The sequence below is a fragment of the Melozone crissalis genome, unplaced genomic scaffold (genome assembly GCF_028551555.1).
Source record: "Melozone crissalis strain CALT ecotype California unplaced genomic scaffold, PUWL_Pcris_2 ptg000034l_1, whole genome shotgun sequence".
NCBI classification, from domain to species: domain Eukaryota; kingdom Metazoa; phylum Chordata; class Aves; order Passeriformes; family Passerellidae; genus Melozone; species Melozone crissalis.
The window spans coordinates 6,445,165-6,467,064 of record NW_026535812.1 but is presented as its reverse complement, the minus strand read 5'-3'; the positions used below and the strand labels follow the sequence as shown (position 1 = coordinate 6,467,064).

Genomic DNA, 21,900 nt, shown 5'->3' with positions numbered 1-21,900 from the left:
TGGCACCAGCATGACTTTAAGTCCCTTGCCTGTTCCCAGTCTTCAGGATGAATTCTCAGCATGCTACTGTGGATGGTAGATGTGTAAGCTGTGAGGGTGGCAAGGGTGAGGAAATAATTCCTTACAGCCTCCTTTAAGATAAAAGAGCAGTATTTCAGTGACTGGATCACCAGATGGGTTTCAGGTGACCTTTCAGTGGGCTTGGTAAAAAGCAGGAAAAATGTAGTGTTTATCTGAGCTGTATTTTAAGTTGAAGTTCTTTTTATATCTCCAGAACACCATTTTGGGAGGAACAGCAAAGAGAGTTAAGGACAAAAACTGATGGACCATTACATCTTCCGAAATGAGCCTTTTCACACTTTGCTACTGGAAAATAACATGTCCTGAAGGTGAGTAGGTTTTGTGTGTGACAGATGAGCTGCTTGATGCCTTGGGCCTTGACCAAAGGCAGATCCACCCTCATTCCAGCTTGGCCTGACACTGCCTCTCTGGGCTGCACAACCCATGGAAACTTGCTTGTGAAAATGTGTATTTTATCACCAGGAGAAACAGGAAGGAAGCAGGGAATATTTTCCACTAATGAATTATCATTGATTCGGAAGCCTTTGAAAAAGCTAGAGTGCTTAGTGAAAGAGGTGAGCCACTGGGAACACAGATATTTTCTGGTGAGTGGAGAAAATGTAGGTGTTTTATTTGCAGCATGAGAAAGTTAAGCTTGTAAGACTAAACTTTGGTTTAGTTTGGCAAGGATATTAAATTACATAAGGCATTTTCAAATTTTGTTCCAGTCGTACCTCAAATGATATTTTCAGTGTTCAGAAGAGCTGAAGGAGAGTGCTTGCTATCAAAGATGATAAAGTAATTTCCCCAAAGTAAAGAACATAATGCTTGAATGAAATTAAATCAGAATTGTATTTTGTAGAGTTTGTGATATCTTTTATGTTATTTTTGTACTCAGCCCCTTAGGGCTGTAGGCAGTGACCATACAGTTTTGTTTTAAAATCCTTTAGTAACAGAAATCAAAATGGGAAATGTTACATAAGTCCTGCACTCAACATTGAAATAAAACCAGCCTTTCTGAGACAGCTAAGGTTTAAAATATATTGGTTTAGACTGTAGTCTCATTTTAATGAATAATATATAAAAAGAAGCCATGAGTTATGTAGGTCTAAGTTTGCCCACTTAGCAGCATTAATTTTTATTTTTTTAAATTAGGCTAATAAATTTGCCTTTCTGATGGCTGCTTTGTTAATATTTTTTTTTTGTTTTTTTGGCATGAGCCAACCAGCAGCTCTGAACTCAAAGACAATAGTGGAGTGTAAAGGGTGAGAAATAGGTGGTTGTCAGTTGTCATTCTGCCTGCACAGAAATTGCTTGAAAATGTTCAGTGCTGGTGTCACAGGCCTTTTGTACATAAATGCTTTTCTATGTGAGGTGAAAATCCCAGTAGAAGTTCAGCCTAGAGTGAACTCTTCATGTGCTTTTATGGATTTGAAGCTCATTAGCCATGTGAGTTCCTTGAACATTTGTATACTTGGTAGCAGGAGAGCCTCTCAGGAATGTAGGAACTTGACAGGTACAAGAGGATGCAGTGTCAGGGATTTTACTTGTTGAGGAAGAAAAGTCTTGTCGCTGGAGAGAAAAATACTGTTCACATTCATTGGTGCTCTTTGGTGTCTGGAATGATCTGCACAGTTCTGCATGAAAGGATGGAACCCTGAAAGCCCCAAAGCAAAAGGTGTGACTGAGCTCTGAAAGCTCTCTTGTCTTTTCGAAGTGCCTGTGTTTTCCAAGTGTCCTCTTCAGATGTTATCTGTGAACCTTTTGCCAAAAACCCTGTAAAGGGAGGAATCTCACTGGGAAATACTTTTCTGGTGTAGTCTGTGTTTTGCTGTTGTGTGGAGGAGCAGAAATCCTTCCTCTACCTCTTGCTTTCTCCTTTCCCAGTCTGTAAAAGGTGCAACTTTACTCTGTGAAGAAAGATTGTGCAACAGAGTGAGGAGTGAAAAGAGGATATTTTTTGCTGTTCTAAGGCTTCTTTGTTCTCAGAGGTCAGGAGGAGCTGAGCTCCAGTGATTTCATACACTCTCCTATTACCTGTTCTCATGCTGGCCAGAAGCCTAAAGGGACAGATCCTCCTCTGGATGAGTCACTGAGTAAATACTAGGCTGTGCTGGTATTCCTGCTCTGAGTACTTGTTCTTATTTCTTGTGTGTTGTTTACTGGCTGTTTTCTTCGCTGCTATCACAACCCCAGCAGATTTTGTCAGCACAGGGACTTCTCACGGTGTGCAGCTGGGGAGAGGCACCTGCACTGGAGCCAGGAGCTGTTCCAGCCTTGGTCATGGAGGGATTTTCAACAGTAGCTGGGAAATACTTGGAGATATTTCCAGTAAAACAGTTCTGGTTCCTGGCTCTTGATCAGAGGCACCTTGCCAGGTGGCCTGTGGGCTGGATGTGGTGCCTGCTCCAGCTCCTGCAGGACAGGGCATGGGAAGGAAGTGCATCCCAGGGGAGCACTGGAGCACACAGTGTTCTGAGCTGTCACTGGAGCCTTCAGCAGTTTGTTCCTGCTGGGCTGCTGCAGGGAGGGCTGCAGCTCTGGGAGCTGTGCTTCTCCAGCAGCTGCTGCAGGATGATTGTAGAATCCCAGAACCATGAAATGGTTTGTGTTGGAAGGGACCTTAAAGCTCAGTCACTAGATCAGGTTGCTCAGGGCCCCGTCCAGCCTGACCTTGAACAATTCCAGGGGTGTGGAAGCCACAGCCTCTCTGGGTAACATATGATGACATGGTGCATCTCCTGGAGGAGATTTGCAGCTTCTGTGAGGACAGGGACAGGGTGCTTCAAGTGTTTGTGCTCACTGGCAAGCTCTACTAGCAAGGGACAACGGCATGTTATCCACTGACCCATGCACCATGAGAGTGACTTGCAGTGTGCACACTTTCTGATATTGGATAACCACAAACCCTGGAGTCTGGGTTTGTGTCTGTTTTTCATGTGGAGATTTGACTGTATCAGGCTTCTATCCTAACTATAAAACCTTGAATAGGTGTAGAGGTCCCTGGGAGGATCTCTCCTTGCCTGTCTGCCCCAGTATGTCATCACTAATGGCCTTATGGGATTTGAAAATGCCTTGGTGTTTGTGGATGAAATTCTTGTCTCATTAGGACAAAAATATGCCATCAATTTAACCTGCATCTTGACAGAATATGGACAGTTTGAACCTGGGGCAAGAACTGGATAATGCTGCCCAGCCAGAATCAGTTACCATCCTTATTTTCTCTGAGAGAATGTTTACAGTGCTGCATAGCTAAGACTCTTCTGGGGGAGCTGACCAGGCCATTGGAGGTCAGAGCTGTGAGGCAGAGCTGCATCAACTTCTATTTACATCTTTATTTTACTGATGCTTCCTTCAGGGCTTTGCTTATTCCCTTCTGCCAAGGGAAGCCCTCCCAGCCACCTCCAAAGACTCCTAAATAAGTCCAGCTCATGGTGTGGTTCCCTCTCTTTCCTGGGGATCCCAAGGGTTCCATGTTACAAACTGCAAGCCCAGCAGGTGCTGCTGGGCTGTGGCACAAGCAGTGTGAGCAGCCTGAGACACACCAAGTTTGCTGTAGGAAGACCCATAAGATTGATCCCCACATTGAATTTACAGCCAGTGTTACAGCAGTGGATTTGACAGCCTGGCTGCTGGATGTACGTGGCCTTTCTGGGATGTTTCAGCTGCTGTGCTGGGAACCATTTGTTTTGCTTTAACTGGATGTGAAATATCACCACTGTGGCCTGATGGATTCCCTTAATGGCACAGTGTACAGTCAGCATCAGCCTGGGGTGAGCTGTTTGCCCACTGCACTGTAATTAACTTGCCCTGAACAGAACTTCAGGAATTCCTGGTCTGGGACCTTTCTGTGCCAGGAGATGTCTGCAGCCCAGTTTAGTTAGAAAGTATCAAGACTAAAACCACTGCACATCTTTCTTTTATTAAGATCTGCTGTTAAGAAAATAATTTTTGCTAAGCAGAGAACTTTAGTCTGGCATTTAATGGAGGGAATAAACTGTAAAAACCTGTAATCACATTGGAGGGAACAGGAGCCATTGTTTCAGCTTCCCATGGTGGTTTTTCTAGCTGCCTGAGTAAAACAATTCTCTTTTCAAGATGTATTTTTCCTAAATTTAAATATTGTGTGGATGCATTTAAAATGTTGGATTATGTTCTGGTCATGTGTAACTTTTGGATACTGATTAATAGTTACAGGTGCAGCAATAAAGAAACTGTAAATTTGCCAGGTAGCATTGCTTGTCTGCAGGTTCCTTTATCAAATAAGATTGTATTGTTTCTCAAGCACATTGCACTTGCCATCTTGAAGCAGAATTACATTTCTGTTAAAATAATGTTTGCTCAGTGCTTCCAGGTAAAGGAGAATTCAGCATTACTGATAAGGACCACAATCCACTTTTATTTAATTCATTAACCACTGGGCTTGGTCTCCATTCTCTGGTTGCATATCCTGCTATTTTGGAGTGGCTGTGTTTAGAAAGCTGCTCGGTTTTTTGTATTCTGATGTCTGTTACCACTTTTTTTTTCCACTGAAATTCTAACCACTGGCTTTGAGGTGATGCATCTTTTTTAATTTCTTTAATCTCTGATTTTCTCTCTTTTGGTTTACACAACGATGATAAAAGCAACCAGTTTATGCTGGGGTCAATTTGATTATAATAAATTGCTTCTCTCTCCTTCCTTAAGCCCCAGTGCAAATGAAGAAAGCTGAATTTGCTGTCTGTTCTTCATGCCTTTTTGTCCAGTGCAGAAGAAAATTAAGCTATTTTGACCTTTCTTTGACACTTGCAATCAGTGAAGATGAGGGCAAAGGCTTTGTAAAAGTAAATGAAGTCAGTATTGTTTTCTTCTAGAATTGTTACTAATGCACTCTAGTGTGCTCCAGTTAAAGTCCCAGCCTATGAAGGCAAGTGCAGGCAATCTCAGCTGCTGTTCCATCCACCTTCAAGGCTTTGTCCATCTGTGAAGAGCCCTGTGGCAGAGGTTTGAGGTGCCGGCTCTCAGTGGGTACCACACACCCTTGGTGAGCTCTGTCCTGCCTTTCTCCTGGCATTGCTGGTGCTGCCAGAGCATCCCTGGGTGGAGGCTGGGCAGGGCTGCTGAAATCAGGGGCTCTGCCTCTGGTACATGACGTGGGGCAGAGAAAGGACTCACAATAACTGGATGGTTTCATGGAATCCCAGAATGGTTTGGGTTGGAAGGCACTTTAAAAATCATCTCAATCCACCCCCTGGCATGGACAGGGACTCTTTCCACTATCCCAGGTTGCTCCAAGCCTTGTCCATCCTGGCCTTGGACACTTCCAGGGATGGGGCAGCCTGGGCCAGGGCCTCCTCACCCTCCCAGGGAAGAATTTCTTCCTAACATCCAATCTAAATCTCTCATCTTTGAGTTTAAAACCCTTCCCCCGTGTCCTGGCATTCTCCCTTACAGCTGTAACTTAGGAGGAGAAAGAATGTGCATAGTTTACCACCCAAAACCTGATTGTGTGCTGCTGCTTTGTATTTTTCAGTTGTACTTGAAAAATGGAGCTGTGTTCTCTTAAATTGTTGTGCTCTGTCCTGAGAGGGAAGGTAAAAAGGGGGAAACTTAATGTTTGCTTGACAGAATGTTGAAACAGTAGCAGAGGATGTTGTATCTCAGCCCAGGTAATTTCAGGTCTAACAGAACTCCTGCTTACACTTTGTATTCCTGCCTCTCTGCTGTGTATTTTGTAGACAGCTGTGCTTGCACTGGCTGCCTTATCTCAGAGGTGATTACACTGGTATCTTTATTTGCTCTGCCCTGTGCTGATGCCAGCCCTCAGCCAGCCCTCTCTGTTTCCAGCCCCAGCATGGGCAGAGTGGAGGCTGCACAATGAGCTGGAACTTAATGCCTTGCTGATGGATGGGAGAGTGTTCACTGGGAAACTGGACAGAGTAACTTGGTGGTGAACTCAAACTGTGCTTGCTTCCCTCAGGCACAGACTGCAGGAAATGGAAACCAGCCCTGATTTTTTCCTGATAGAAGTTTCCAAACAGGTTGTGTCTCCAAGTAAAGGCTTTTCTGGATGCACATCTCTAGAAACTCATCCTACATTTATGTAGTGTGCTGTCTCTTGCAGTTAAAATGATTGGCAGTTTTTGGGAAGTGCCATCCGAAAAATGAAAGTATTTGCTTTCTCCTAGTACAGTACAGAAAGTTTCCCTTTGCTGTTTCTCCACCAGAAGTGGCACAGCTCTGTAATGGAGTAAGGTGTAGGTCACTGCAGTTTGCATTTTGCTTTACTCTGAAAAGAGCTCATCCCTTCAGAGGTGCACTTGCTGTTGTTCAAAAACTGCTGCTGCCATCAGCCAAAGCAAGTTTGTAATTACATTGCTGTGAAAAATGGGCTTGTGCAGAAATGAATTTGCATTCCTTAAAGAAATGAATGGTGCCAATATTGGACATCATGTGATACAGAGTAAAGGTCGGAGTTTGAGATGAGTGCACCTAAAAATTCCTCTCCTTTGGCTTGGGTGGCTGAATGTGATAGTTTAGATTAAAACAGGCCAAGGGAGCCATTGTATAGCCAGCTTTTGAAAGCCAGGCCTTTTAGCTCCATGCCTAAACTAGTGGATGCAATTATACATTTCATTTATGTGTAATATTTACTGAAGTTTCTGTTCTTAAGTGTGATAAATGCTTGGGCAAAAAATCCATCTTGCATAAGGAATAGCTCTGTTGTAAGGTTGGATAGAAATTTAGCTTATTGTGAGACCTTGGAATGAATGCTGTTAAATGAGTTTTTCTGAATTGTCTTAACACTGAAGGATTTTATACATCAAGTTCATATATGTGAATTTTTACATCTATATGTGTGTATATATATATATGGCTAGAGATGTGTCCAGTAAAAATGGGCAATTTGATTAAAGCAGGAGTTTAAGGAAGCGTTAGAATGCTTGCCTGGGGCTTCAGTATGATTTTGCAGTGCTCTGGATGGTTAATAGAGAATAGACTAACTGCTAGGACAGAGAAGCCCAGAATAATTTTCCTTGTCCCAGTTAAGTCAAGAACTATTAGAGCAGTGGAAATAAGGTTTCAACAAGAGGGGAAGAAAGGGTGAGGGACATGTCAGCTCTCAGTCTTGGTGGTTTGAGGGGAGAGTAACAGAATTTGGAATGGAAGAAGGGTGAGTAGCAGTTACCAGTGAAAATAGACTAATGTTGCATGTAAGTGCATTAGGAATGATTTTCATTCTTTTTGGTGCTTTTTTTTTAAAAAAAATTCAGGCTAGATGAATATTTGCAGTGAGACATAGAGGTCAAAGGAATATGGGATTTTCTTCGACCTGCCTGTTTGTCAGGAGAGGCTTTTTCTCTGCTTTCAGACCGGATGTTTGAGCCATTTTGAGTCATTTCTCTCCGACCAAGTCCCACCAAACAGTGCTACACTGGCCATGCAGGACTTTGACCCTCATCCCATGGCTTTGCTTCCCTGGTGCTGGAAGCAGGGAGGGCACAGCAGCTCAGAGGCTCCAGTAAATCACCTTCACTGTCTAGCTCATACTTAAATGTTTGGAGGAATGGCATCAAGTATTTTTTAAATGTACCTTTCCCACCTTTTCCTAAGGTATATTTTTCTCCTGTCATGTCTTGAGGTGTTGGACTGTGACACTGCAGTAGAAGTAACATTTCTGAGCAGCATATTGAAGGACCAGGACCTTGACAGGGATTGTGTGAGAAGAATCTTTAACTTTCTCTCTGCAGCACCCCATGGTAGTTCACTGGAACTATTCAGGAGGCAGAATTTCTAGTCTCTTTTGGAAGTGCAAGGGTAACAAGACAACTGGGAGGAATGAGAAGGTGTTGTGGTGTTACCCAACAGCCCCATGTGCAGCTGTGAGGGCTGTGTGCCCAGGAGCCACAACCAGGAACATTTATATTTTTCTGGCTGATAGCCTTCTAGTCCCAGGGGACCATCAGTAAGGGACCTGTGAGAAAAAATTTGCTCCTTGCTAAAGGAGATGTTCTGCCCTGCTCTTCTTTGCAAGGAGCTAACTCAGCATTGTGCTTGAGGATTGATCTCCAGGACTAATTTCTGATAGTGCTTTATCTTTATTCTCCTATCAGCAGTCTGGCTTCAGAACCCTCCATACCTCATTCCAGTATTCCCTTGGCCAAGGGAGTGTTGAATGCAATACTCCTGAGCAGTTCATTTGATTGTTCTGTCTCTGGAGTGACTACAAGAGGATGGACCAGTGTGTTCAGGCTCCCAGGAGGTACTGCTGGGCCTAGAGAACATACTTGTGCCCATGCTGAACTCCTGATGTGTCTGCAGCAAGAGAAACTCTTCTCACACTTGGGTAAAAATACAGTCCCTTCCCTTAGTCTCCCTGGTTGGTATTTTGCAACACCAGGGTTAGTTTCTGTGGTTTTCAGGTTAAAATACATATGCTCCTGTGTAGCTGAGATTCATTATCATAATGTAGAACACATTTACTTTTAAATTGAGAGCAACAAGTCTGTGTGTGCAGTGCCTCCATCCCATGGAGCACATGGGAAGGAAAAAGTTTGATCAACCTGTTTGTTACAGAGGAAAGGCAAACCCAGAGGGGAGGCAGAAGGGACCGTTAGGTGTTCCTTTCTTCTCTGCAAGCTCCTCTCATGTGCTAAAGGAAATTGCTCTTCTTGTCTTCTCAGATGATTATATTCACAATATCCAACCCTGAAATATCATCCCTGTATTAGACACTGACCAGCTACAGTCAGAATCTTATTTTGTGCCTTTATTTTGATTACCTTTGTTACCTCAGGCACTTGGCAGGAGCAAAAAGCCTCATCATTCTGATTGCTTCAGTTTCCCAAGATGTCTTTAGAGAGAAAATGTTTCCTGAGCTTTGTTGCAACCTCTTAAGTAGAATTTGGTCTTTCTGGGAATCATGTGAGATCAAGTGATTGCCTGGAGCAAGAGAGGGTACTGAAGCTGCCATAGCAAAGACCTTGATATCAAAGGCCCCCTGCTACTGCTCTCCACCTCTTCAGCCTTAAATTACCAGGTTATAAATTCATCCTGTGTTCCTACAGAATGGCTGGCAGGTACTCAGCAGGTGAGCTGGGCTGTTTCTCAGGGAATAGTTCACATTTGTATCCCAGCCAGAAATTTCCTCCTGCATAAACTTTTGTCTAGTCTTCACAAGACATACTGAATTGTGTTTTGGCCTTCTTCCTGTGTGGTTCTCTTATTATTTTCTTGGTTTTCCTGTTGCCAGTCAACAAATCCATGTCAGCATGTAGCTTTGACCTTCAGGTTTGCAACCCAGCTTACAGGGACACCTGGTAGGAGTAGAAAATACTGTCCCACAGTAAAATTCTAATAGTTGTCTGTCTTTTCCCAAACCTTGGTTTATTGATCAGCTTGTGTAAAGAATTCCTTATGAAAAACTTAAATAAACTCTTCAACATTTTCTGGTTGAAGAAAATGGAGAAAAATTTCTTACAGTCTATATTGATGTGGCTGAACTACACATACACAGAGAGCATTGATTAACTTGGATCTTCTGCTCACAGTGTGTATTTTCTTTTCTGTGCTCAGTCAGAAAAGCATTTCTAGCAAGCTGAGGAATGTATTGTATTTATGGAATGAACTGTGTTGTAATACTCATGGAAAAATCTCTGCTAGGACCACTGTCCATGTCCAGGCCTGCAGGCCTGTGATCCATCTCTGATGGTCTGGTCACATACCCCTGTCACCTTTCCTCACCTTAGATCTACAGCATAAAGGACACAACAACTTTTCAGTCATTTTGCTTATAAGCAGCTTTTGTAATTTAGTTTAGTTTAGTGTAGGGGTTCTAAAATGTTTTCATTTCAGCCTGAACACAGATGTAGTGGCCCCATCAATGCTGTGAAGGCTCATGTATTGCAGTATATGCATGTGGCATTATTTTTCCTTTGGTTTGTTTTGTCTGCTGTTTGGCACAAGAGAGACTCCCCTGGTCCCCTGCTGCCAGCAATTACAGACAGGTGCCAGTCCCCAGTGGGAATGCACATTTCCAGCCAATATTTACACCTGGTTCTGGCCTGGAGAGATGGAGCTGCTGCTGTCTGTGGAGGTGAGGGAAGTTTCCTTTTGGCTCTCCAGTGAGAAGCAAGATGTAAAATGCAGCCCTGGTGATGGCTGGAAGAAGGTTTTGATTGTTTTTTTATGGTTATTGAATGTGCCTGTGGTTTCCTCTGAGGCAGAGGTCCTGGTTTGGGGGGTAGCTGTGTCACCTTGGTCCTGGTAAGGAGGGAGCCTCCCTGGCACAAAGCATGCCTGGCTGAGTCTGCTGAGCTGTTCTGTGAGTCTGTCCTAGAGCTGCTTCCCTGGGGTGTTCTCCCTTCTGCAACCTTGGTACCAAACCAAGGTGAGGTCAGCAGTGTTTGGTAAGAGATGGAGCTGCTTCCCCTACTCTGCCATCTACCTTGTATATTCAGAGTGAGTTTCTCAGAAGGAAAAATGACATGGTTGTGTCACAGGAGATTGCAGTTACAGTGGAATTGTATCATAATGAGTCAGTGTAAGTGTTCAATGCTTTTTGTCATTTGAGTAGCAGTGCACACCAGCATTTTCCTTGTCATCTGTATCTTTTTAGTGTTGGACTTAGCTTCTTTCTCCAGAGGCCTGCAAAGGTCATTGTTTTGCAAGGAGAAATGCCATGACATCAGCCTTTGGGAAGCTGAAAATCCAGAGCAGCCAGCAGTGACAATTGAGGCCCTGCTTTATCAGAGGTGATACCTTCCTGTGTCAGGTGTGTGTGGGAGAGCCCAGGGTGCTGTCCTGGCATTGCAAGGTTTTCCCCAGCAGCTAAATGCAGTGAAAAAGAGACTTCTGATGTGTCTGTACCTGCAGTGAGTAGTTGTGTCCTTGGAGGTTAATTGGGGCTGTGCTGTGGGTGAATAAAATCCTCCTAATTTTATTCACAAGCAGAAAACTACTTGTTGGAATTGCATCTCACTGTCACTTCCTCCCAGCCTTGAGGTGAATGCAAAATATAAGAATTATAGTGTATATGTTTCTAAATATGTTTATGCTTTTAAAAGAGAAACATCTGTACTCCTGGATAACCTTCACTTGTAGTGTGGAGGTTTTCCAGAGGCTGGACAGATTTCAGCAGCATTTGTTGTGCACTGTTCCCTACCTTACCAGTGTGTGCAGCTGGATGAGCCTCTCCTACTGGGAGTGAGGAAGACTGAGCCAAAGGGTTTCCTGCTCTCATTCTGAGCTTTCCAGGCAGTTCTTGGGCATAGCTGGCTTTGGGATAAGTGACATAATTCCAATAAAACCGTTATGCTGCTGGGGTAAAATCTGAGTCTAACTGAACCTTTGTGCTTGGTTTTAGTGAAGCCACATTTCTCTCTAGGATTGCAGACTGGGAGGCAGATTAGATATGCTGGTGGAGGCAGCAGAGAAGTTGTCTGAATTTCAGCAAGTGGATATAGATGCAGGGAAGAGTGAAGTTTGAGATGAGAGAGATTTAAGTAGGGAGAGGAAATAGGCTTCTCTCTGATGGTGAAGGGGAAAGAAGCAGATAGTGGTGACCAGGTGGCAAGCTAAGGGAATCAAAGAGCAGGAAAGGGAAGAAGAATGGAGCTGGAGATCTCACAGGGGTCATGGAGTGCATTAATTTCTTTTTCAGACTCTTCTTGCATTTTAGGCAGGAATAAAACACTTATTAGCAACTTTTCTTCAGGATTTATCTAACCAATTTGAGCTTACTGTTTTGAGTGGGATGGGAATAACTCAAGAAAGTGATGGGGAAAGAATGATCCTTACTGATAAATTTGTTAGGAAAGAGCACAGGGAGAAAGCCAGTCCTTGTAGGGATACTTTTGCAAGGGGAACAGTTCCAGGTGGGTCCTTTTTCTGCTCCTATGGCTCTGGGGATCCATTTTCTTCTGTTTCCACATGCATCTTCCTTCTGTGGTTCTCCAGTTTCACAGTGTTCTTAGCAGGCAGCATGGTGCCTTTTATCAGTGATCTGCTGCCTCCTCAGGTGTGGTGCAGCAGCTCTTGTTATCCCCTGCACTGTGCTGGGCTGGCAGAGCTGTGAAATTGAGGGTTGGGAGCACTCCAGAGCTCCCTCTCTGTGTGCTGCTCACCCTGGTGCTGCTGCCCTGAGCAAAGAGAGGGAAGGGAGCTGAGTGTGACGGGCTTGTGCAGCTCTGTCTGTATTGTCAGCTATGAGAATCTCCCTGGTGCTTTTCTTTTCTTTTATTTTATACTTACATTCTCACTGTGTGTCATCCTGAAATCAAAGCAGGAGTGTGCAGTTCAGCAACAGCAGCAAAACTGTGCTTACTACTTATCTGCTGCTTTGCTCAAATTAAACATTTATGGGGCCAGAGACTCCTCACTGCTCCATCTCAAATCTTTCAGCCTCCTACACTATGATGATGATTTTTCTCTTTGCATTTTGTCACAGCTCCTCTTAGAAATACAGTGAAATCAAATTATTCTCCACTTGTCTCTCTCCCCATCTTTCTTTTGTGTCCCCAGTTTGCTTTTTTCCCTTGACCATGACATATGGGGAGCAGCTGTTGGTAACATCAATGCTTTTATTGAGGTTGAGTTGATGTTTCCCCCCAGTGTGATGGGCAGAGATGTGCCTTTAGTTACTGGTACCTGTTTACCTGTTCTGTTCCCTGGTCTGTTCCAAGGTGGTGTGATGGTGTAGGAGCTCCTCACTGCTGGAAGCAGGGAATAACCCAGTGCTGCAGCACATTTCCTGTTGATGCTCCAAGCTGTGGTGCTGGCTTGGTCTCCATGGAGAGCAGTGGGATGTTCCCAAGGCCTGCCTCTCATCTGCCCCTGCTTTGTGGCCTGCAGTCAAACCTGGGCAATAGTTCTGTTCCTTGGGCATGCTGGAGTGCAGATATCTTATGCAAAAAAAGGGTTGTTCCTGAGCCTTGCCATAGCCTTTTACAGGACCCAGTGCTCAATTTTCCCTTCCAGAGCATGGTCTACTTCTTTGATTTGAGTTTGCTAGCTTGAAGCAGTGCTGCATGGATGCTGAAAGCCCACGCTCCTAAAATAGATTGAGCAGAACGAGCACTTTAGTGCTGACTCCTCTTCAGGAGAGGAGAGGGAAGGTAACAAAGAGCAGATGGCAGGTATTAGTCATATCACCTGATACATCTGAGCACCTCAGACCCCATGGCACAAAGGTGCTGGGGGAACCTAGAGGGAAGGAATCCTCCCAGCAAACCAGGCTGGCTGTTGGAGTGGCAGAGGATGCAGGCAGAGGGACCTGAGAAAATGAGGGGACTTGCAGCCAGATGTTAACCTGAGGGAGAGATGTTCACAGAGAGCCCTGGCCAGAGCCTGGGCCTGCCTTTGTCTGCACAGTTTTCCAAGCCATCCCCTCATGTATTTGACAAGCCCTCAGAGCATCACTCCTTGGGGCTCCCATGCTTTGTTCCCTCTGCACAAGGGGTAGAACAAAGGTCCAGGTACCTCAGAAATAACTGAATTCCCCCAATTTCAGGATCAGCTGGAGTGACATTATGCTAGCTTCTACTCTAATAAATGCAGTGCAGAAGCTGCTTGCTCTTTTCCTGTAGTATCCAAATTGCCAGTGTGCACCTTGCAGTCGAGCTGGGCTGGCCCAGCATCCTCTCCCTTCTCCAGGTCCTTGGTATCCACGTGTTGGCCCTGGCCCAGCTGGCAGGGGGCTCCCAGGAGAGCCTGGAGATGCTCCCTCCTGCTGATGTGCTGGGAGCACAGCATGGAAATGAAATGTAGAATCTGTGCAGGCCCTTATACAGCAGTGGCTCCTGGCAAACTTGACACCATGGAGCAAGTAGGGCACGGAGGTGCCTGCAGTGGGAGTGCTGCACTTCCAGTTGCTTGCTCTGGCTGCTCTATTTGTATAATCATTTACTTCCAACCCAGCCTGGCCAAAAGGCACAGTAGAGGGAAGGGAGGTCCAAATTTGGGCTCTTTTGACTCCCCTATGCAGAGATGGGCTCATCAGCAATCACAGCATTGATGTGCTCTCCCTGAAGAATGGCTTTATTTTTAGTTTTTTACCCTATTTGTTTTGGGGTTTTGTTGTTCTAAATTTTCAACAGCAGAGCCTGAATGTGTGGTCTCCTCCTTTTTCTCATCTTTTGTTTCAACTTTTTGGCAATAATTCCTAAAGAGCTGCTCTGCTGGAGTTACTGCCATCATTTTTCACACTTGTGCTCAGCCCTCTGCAGAAGCCAAGCACCCTGTGGGCCTCTGAATTACAAATCCCATTTTGGTGGCACCTTGCATCCTTGGGCTTCAGCTTTTGCCAAGCACCTAATGAATGCAGGAAGGGAGTAAAACTTCTGCTGTGATGCATAAGGGGTTAAACTAAGCTCTGTTTATCAGTGTTGATGCTTTAAATTGTGCCAGAGCATTTGAAAATGCAGCAGTGGACAGGGCAGTAAACACCGTTAAATGACAATACTGTTCAATATTTGCTGTTAATTGAGAGAGGCAGCAGCTGCTGGTATGCAGCTTCAGCCAGGATGAATTAGTAATGAATCTGTAACTGGGTGCTTTTTTTTTTTCTGGTTTAAGGTTGCATCAGCCCTTTATAGTTCAGTAACGTGATTGGGATAGAAATAAAAATCATAGCATGCCCTAAATTGAAGATTTTGTTTTGTTTTTGTTTTCCAGTGAGTTGTCATGGAGCTTGGTGTCAGTGATAAATTTGGCAGCAGTAATAAAACTGCCTTGTATTTAAGGACCAAATTTAAAGATTTTGGTTAGCTTTTCCCACGTGGCAGCCAGTGGGAGTGCAGCAGGCAAAGCAAGCTCCTCCTTTGAAAGAAGGCACTTTTGTTGGGTTCTCAGATGTTTTCAGTTCAAACAGGAGCTTTGGTTCAAGTTTCTTTGCTGGCACTGCTGCAGGATGTGGGGTATGAGAGTCCTGTCCCTTGCTGCAGGAGGACAGGGAACACTAATTCAACATTTCCCTTGTCCTTTCCTTGCACTTTTGCCATGGTGTGTGTTGAGCTTAACCTTTGAAAACTTGCTGATAAGCTGTTATCAGCTAACAGTTAAAATAACAAACCTTTCCACCTTGCTGGGTTGGGATAGGGACTTCCCAAGGCTTCAGAGCCATGGTGTGGAACAGGAACATCATTAATCCAGAGCAGCCAGGCTGGGGGCAAAGTTTTCTCTCTGAAGGAAGCAGCCACAGCTGCTGCTTTCATGCTGTTTACGTAACCTGCCCTGCGAGTATTTATTTTGCACAAAACGCTTTATTTTGAGCTGTAGATGTTGTTGTGAAAGGTCAAAACTCTGTTCTAGTGGTTTTTAGCAGATCTGAAGTGGGGAACAGGAAATGAAATTCCAGCTCAGTGGAAAACAATGCCAACAGTCCTATTGATTTCAGCACAGCTCGGCTTTCATCACAAGTAGAAGAATTTCGAAGCAAATAATGTTGTGTTTGTTCAGTTTGTTAAACAAAAATCCATCTGCAGGGGTTTGCACTTGAATCCAAATACTTGGAATTCTGCTGGTATTTTGGTAGAATACTAGATTGAAAGAATTCTTTGGGTCCACAATGATTATGTTAAAGGAGAAAAGAGAATTCAATTAGCAGGTGTGTTTGTACCCCGGTTCCCAGCAGGGGTGGTTTCTGTATTGCTCACCTTTGGCTTTTGGGTCTCTCCTGATCACATTGGCAGTTTTTACACAGTGAGTAAGTGCTTTTATGCATCCTTAAGAGCTTGAAGCAGCCACACACCATGCTGGTTCTGGACTGGATTATAGAGGCATGAAATCTTTCAGGTTGGATGTGGGAAGCAAGTGCTAAAAGCCAATCCAAGGCTGTAAAAGATGGTGGTAAATGGGACTGCAGGAAGAGCTGAACTTCTCTGGTGCTGAAAGTCCTCCAGCCCCACAAGTCCCTTCCCATTTAGGCACTGACATTCCCACCTTGGCTGCCAGTGATAAATGGTGGTTTCAAACCTGTCCTTAAAACCTGTATTTTTTTTTCCATGTGAAATGCAGTAATTTATTCCAGTGGCATTTGGCCAACTTTGGGCATCTGGTGTCTCGTGTTTTTTATGAACATCTCTCCAATTTTCTCTGCTGTCTCCTATACATGTATATGATTTGTGTTTACAAGGATAAGGTATCCCAATGTATTTCTTCCTATTTTGTGTGATTTTGATTCTTTCAATCTTATTATTGTTTCATCTGTAGTATTGCTTACAGTATTTGTTTTCTTAGGCAAGAAAATAAACCTTGTACTTACATGTACCATTTCCTGTCTTAAAATAGTGGGGAAAATTATAATTACTAGCTTTTGAGGCTTTTTTCATTGATTTAGTAGAACCACATAATTTTCTTATGAATAAAGGCAAATATTTACATTTTTAATTCATAAAGTATAAACTCTAAAGTTTATCTAATAAAACTGTTAAGATACATGTGTCCTTACTTGAAGTTTTATTTTGAAATTGTTCTGTAATTAAAATAGTTAATGCAGGCCTGGTATGGGGCACAGAGGCTGCAAATTGATACTTTCCTGTGCAAGAATATTGTTATATCATCATCCTCCTGTGAATGTAGCCTAACCCAGACCTCACAAGTTTTTCCTTATTGGGAATATGGAATTACCTGTCCTGTTTTTTTGTGACAAACCAGCAAAGATAAGGAGAGATACAAAATGAAATGACAGCGGTGACAAAACTTAGTATTTTTCTCAAATATAATTGGCCTTTGCTCTTCAGAAAAAAAATAGAAATGTGCTGAACTTTCCAAACATTGGGGGTGGCCTTGAGAGCAGCTGAATTGTGGTGCAGAACATGAGGCAGGTGGTGCCACATGGATTTTTTTTTTTTGTCTAAAGTCTCTTAATTCTGGCCGGAGACTGTGCTGATATTTCTAACCCTCTTCCTCAGTGTCGTAGTAGCTTGGTTGTGTCTGAAGGTTGCTGAAGGATATAAGGAAAACCATATGTGTGGGTAGAGAGAAACTCTTTTAAGACCGGGTAGTTTCTTGTTTGCATTAAAGTTCTGTAATTTCAAGGTGTTGATTTATCTTCAATTTTAAGTAGAGCTGGGCTAAGTCTTGCAGCCCTTTAAATTTGGGGAGAGGGGTGTGGGGGTGGAAAAAGTGCAGTGGGCTCAGGACTGGGAGTCTCAGTAGTTGTTGTTTCTCTCCTTGCATGGTTCTGGTAGTAACAGGAATAATGATATTTTGAGTTGTATGTACGTAGGAGGACTGAAGTAAGTTATGCTTTTCCTAAAATTTGCTTAAAATTAGGAAAACAAATAGCTTGGAGTTTGAGTATAAAATTAGTGTAAAATATCCTTAATAGATTACCTTGATGTATGTTATTTTACAGGCTAATCCAATCCTGATGTAATTTTGTAACGTGGAAAGCTCTGAGCTCTTTTACTGGAGCTACTTGCTTAATTTAGATTAAAATTGTACCATAAAAGGATTATGGAGTGTGTGCCTGTGCTAAGAAAGGATGTACTAAATATGCTGAGGTATTTTTCTACTCCCAGCTCCTTTTTGAAAGCGCATACTTAATTTTGGATGTTCTCTGCTGCCTTCGAATGTGCCACGTAACATCACGATGTGCTGCGGGGATGTGTTGGCTTGGTCTTGGGAGCATTTTTTCAGTGCACTTCAGCAGGATTCTGAGCTTCCTTGTTCTTTCCAGAGAGAAGAATTCAGTGCTGGACTGTGCTAAACACTACCCATGGTGCAGCTTCCGAGGACAGCTTGATTTCTGTGACTTGAAGAGGAGGCACATGTGCAGTGAGCCGAGAGGACATGGGCTTCCAGTGCATCTGGAGCAATGATCAGGTACCAGCAGCTGTTGATACTCAAATTGTAGTAACCGGTCAGAAACTCAGAGATATCAAATGATAATGTGCTCACTCCTAAAATTCTAAATACACTTGCCTTTCTAAGATAGGGATGAGCTGAGTTCACCTTCTTGTTTTATGTTGTGTCCAAAGCCATTTCCCTGCTGAACCTGCAGAGGCCTGATGGGATCCAGCTCCCATGGGAGTAGCAGGAAGGGATAAGTGCCAAAGGGGTGGGTGCATAGGTGGAGGTGAAGTTAGTGTTTACATTTTTCTAATATAACTTGGAGTCTGAAAGCATTTGAATCTATTAATTCAGGTGTATTGATTTTGTGAGGGGACAGCTTTAGCACATTATTTTCCATTTTATGAGTACTTTTACATGGTATTTCCCTGGTGATTAGCTGGAGAATGCAGATTCTCAGAGGACTCCAGGCTGCTGTAGCTGGAGTAGAGACACCAGCAAAGTTCCAGAAAACCAGAAATTCATGGTTTGTTTTGGATATTGTCATTCCTAGGAATATATCATATCTTGATTCTGTGTCATATGTGCAATTTTTTAGCTTAACTACATCTATTTTATGTATTAAAAATTAAGTGGTAAAACCTGTATGTTAGCTAACCTCATATATCTGTCTGTATGAAGAACTGAAAAGGAGCTAATTCTATAAAAACTGTGTAAGCTTTGGAGAATTAAGTTTAGAAAAATATGTAAAAAATAGTTGCTTGTTTCTTTGTAGATGCTGCTTGAAAAATCATTTTTTCTTATCTATAAAATTATCTAGAGTTTTCTTCAGTTAGTGGCTGAGTATCTGTGTAATGCAAGAAAAAGTAGTTGTTTCGCTCGAGGAGACTGAAAATGGTTTGTTCTACACATCTTTACATTTGTGTGGTCTTTGTTGTACAGAGATGCTTCATGCAGAGAAAGCTACAGATACATCATTTTAGGATGTGCCTGAGCCACCTCTGAGTGGGATTGCAGGAAGATGTGAGCTGGAGCTACATTTTGGGATTTGTTTCTTAATATAAAAGCTGTCAATTTTTACCCATTCTGTGAGGAGTGGTGGGTGCTGTAGAGGCAGAGCATCCATATATTTAGATTCTGGCTGTCTCTTGTTACGAGCTATAATTAAGGTGAAGTATTTTGCTGAAGAATTGAATTCTCCCTTGATTTGAACCTGGTTCCATCTCTGTGAAAGCAATTAGTTGCTTGAACCACTCTGTCCTTGCTTCATCAGTGACAATTCATCAGTTGCTTCTAATTGATCTGATTCTTTGTGGTTAATAGGCAAGGCACTCAATAAGGGAGTGCTCTGTATGATGGTGCTGAGTAGAGGAGGCTTGAGGATGGAAGGTCTGGCCCTGAGGGGGACTGTGACATTTATGGAGGACTGGAGGTTATAGAACACTCTGTGAAGCTCTGGAGGGTCCCAGGGTTAATGCTTCAGCTGATGTGCTTTTGAACTTGGCTCTCAGTCAGCCTCTCTTAGCCATGACTTGAATTTACTGATGTGGCGCTGCTTTTTCCCAGGATGGGCAAATACGAAGCTGTGCAATACAAAGCTGGTGGTTTGAGGTGGAGTATTAGCACAATGGCAAAGTTTGATGTGCCCCTTGGGTGAAGTCTGTTTAACTTTTGCTTGTCCCTTAAGATCAGTTCTGTGATTTAATTCAGAAAATACTCAGGGCACTTTGCAGTGATCCCTTTGGGGTGATTTCTCCATCAATACTGCAGTGTCCAATGTTGTGGTTGAAAACAAGGACCAAACCCCACTGCTGACAAGTTTGGAATTCTAATCTCCAATATTCTGCTATTTAAAGTGGTGCCACAACTCATGAACTGAGTAATTCTGCATTGTGATACCTCACACAGATCAAGAGGACTCTTCTGGTCTGCAGTGAGCACTGGGGAGCAGAAGCCTCTTGGGAGGGAGATAAAAAAAGGCAGAACCTACTGAAAGCTTCATGAGTGACATAGGTCTGGGAGGAAGATGCTGAGCAGGTTTTGTTTGCCTTGGGAATATTTACATAGAGCTGATCCACTCTTCTTGAAGGAACTTTATCACAGTACTACAGAGAAAACTGTTGGTGCTAAATATAGAGCCTTATTGTGGCAGTCTCATGACTTGAGTTCTGCTTTCTTAATGGGCTTTCTGCAGTTTTTGTAGGTTTTTTGGTAGAAAATCTGAATATTACTCCTCGAAGGGGTTGTGTAACAGTAGCAAGGACAAGAAAGATTAAATTTGGTGAGACCTTGCACTGCCAAAGATCAGAGGAATTTTTCAGCTTCTGCTGTTTCTGTAAAGCTTTCAGTGCCTCAGTATCTTCAGAGAAGATCCCTCAGAGGTTCCAATAGTTCATCTTGATCTTTTGCATCAAAGCAATATCACTATTGCTGGACAGCTTTTGTGAAATGGTTTTTGTTTCCTTCCTAATAGAGGAAACAACTTAAGTTCCTTAGGCTGGAGCTGTTTACCATTTAGAAAAGTTCTTCTCACAGCCTAAGTATTTTTTTTCTTCCTGCACTTTGAGTCCATTGCTTTTCCTGGTCACTGTAGGTGTGGAGCAGGACTTCCCTGTTTCTTTGAAGAAACTATTTGTGCATTTAGTAGAAACATATCATATCTCATTCCTATCTTCTCATTTCACTCTGTCCAGACTGAGCCACCTCACTGAGTTAGCTCCCCATCCCTCAGAGCTCACCTGGTGACCTGACTGCCTTTGCTTGTCATTCTCTTGGGATGGTTTCTCACATCCCAGCAAGCCTTTCCTAAAAGTGGACTTTCCCCAAGGCTTCATCAAATCTGAGAGGATCAGGAATTTGTATTCCTGTCAATGGGTAGAAGTTGCCTTGTTTGTGACAACTGGATATTTATAATTTGTGCTCAGTCTGATCCTCTCCGTCCCCAATCCTTATCTACAGTGCAGCTGCTCAGCAGTTGTTTCTATATTTATGCAGGTGATTTTTTTTCTCTGAACAACACTTGACCTTGGGGAATTGGACTGCATTTTTTAATCACTTCTTCAGTTTCATTAATTCCTCCCTGCAATAGCTTCCCATTTATGCATGTCTTTTTGTGGCAACAACATAAATTATAGGACTTTCTTTCCATTGATACTGAGGCTTCATTGTCAGCTCTTGTTGCTCTTTGCAGGTTCCTCACCTGCCAGAGGAAAATTGACAGAGGCTCAGCTGGCTTTACATGTGCCCCTTATAACTGCTATTGATGAATACTTATTTTTAAAATTCTTTTCTTCAGTGTTTCTCACTGCTGGGAACCCTATTAGAGTTAATTATTATTATGGAAGACTTGATTTCAGCCTGTTCTCTGGGAGGGATGTTATTTTGTGCCTGTTTCCCTGAATAAATAGATCTGGTTTTCTCTCATGGCCTCTGCTCAGCTGGCCACCACCACTGTCAATCTGGGGAGGCTGTTGCTCACTTGCTGCATCAGCAGCTGTGATGTCTCTTATGTAGCACCATTTTCCTTCCTGATGGAATTCCAGAGCTTCTCTTTTATGTCCCAGGAGCTGGGCTGCCATCCTTCAGAAGAAGGTAGTCTGCAAATGTAGTGTTTTGAACTTTCCCAGCCTCATCAGTGCATGTTCTGAACATTACAGTGTTATCTCTCCTCCTAAAACTGCACAGACTGGAACTGCAGAGGCAAGGCTCACCTGGGAAGAGGAGAGGAAGCCACTCAGAAACTCTTTAAAAAAGGAATCCTTACTAACCCCATGCCTAAACACATAGTGCTTTTTGCCTTGTCATTTAGTACCTTTAGTGTCTTTATTTTACTTTACTCTTGGTTCCTGGAGTGTTGCTGAAGGCAATACAAGGTTAGAGGAAGTCCTTGTAGTTGTTGTGTGCTCCTACCCATCCTGAGCACACTCAAAACACACCAGGCAACAGTGTGGAAGGTGCTTTGTGTAAATAACCTCACTCTGGGTAGCAGCAGTTGTAGGACTTGGATTTGGAGACTGTGCAGTGGTGGTACAAGTGTCTCTGAGTTTTCTTGAGTAGCTTTTAGGGATA

The 21,900-nt window shown here is 43.3% G+C and overlaps 1 protein-coding gene across 2 annotated transcripts in view; it reads left to right on the top strand.

Moving 5' to 3' along the window:
- The first annotated feature begins 277 nt into the window (after nucleotides 1-277).
- Nucleotides 278-21,900, top strand: part of MAP3K13 (mitogen-activated protein kinase kinase kinase 13) — a 63,748-nt gene continuing 42,125 nt past the window's right edge. The window contains exons 1-2 of one of the 2 annotated variants that reach the window (XM_054282417.1): nucleotides 278-389; nucleotides 17,720-17,865. The gene's annotated coding sequence lies outside the window, so the exon portion shown is untranslated. The remainder of the gene's footprint in view (nucleotides 390-17,719; nucleotides 17,866-21,900) is intronic. The other variant, XM_054282420.1, reaches the window with a different exon arrangement.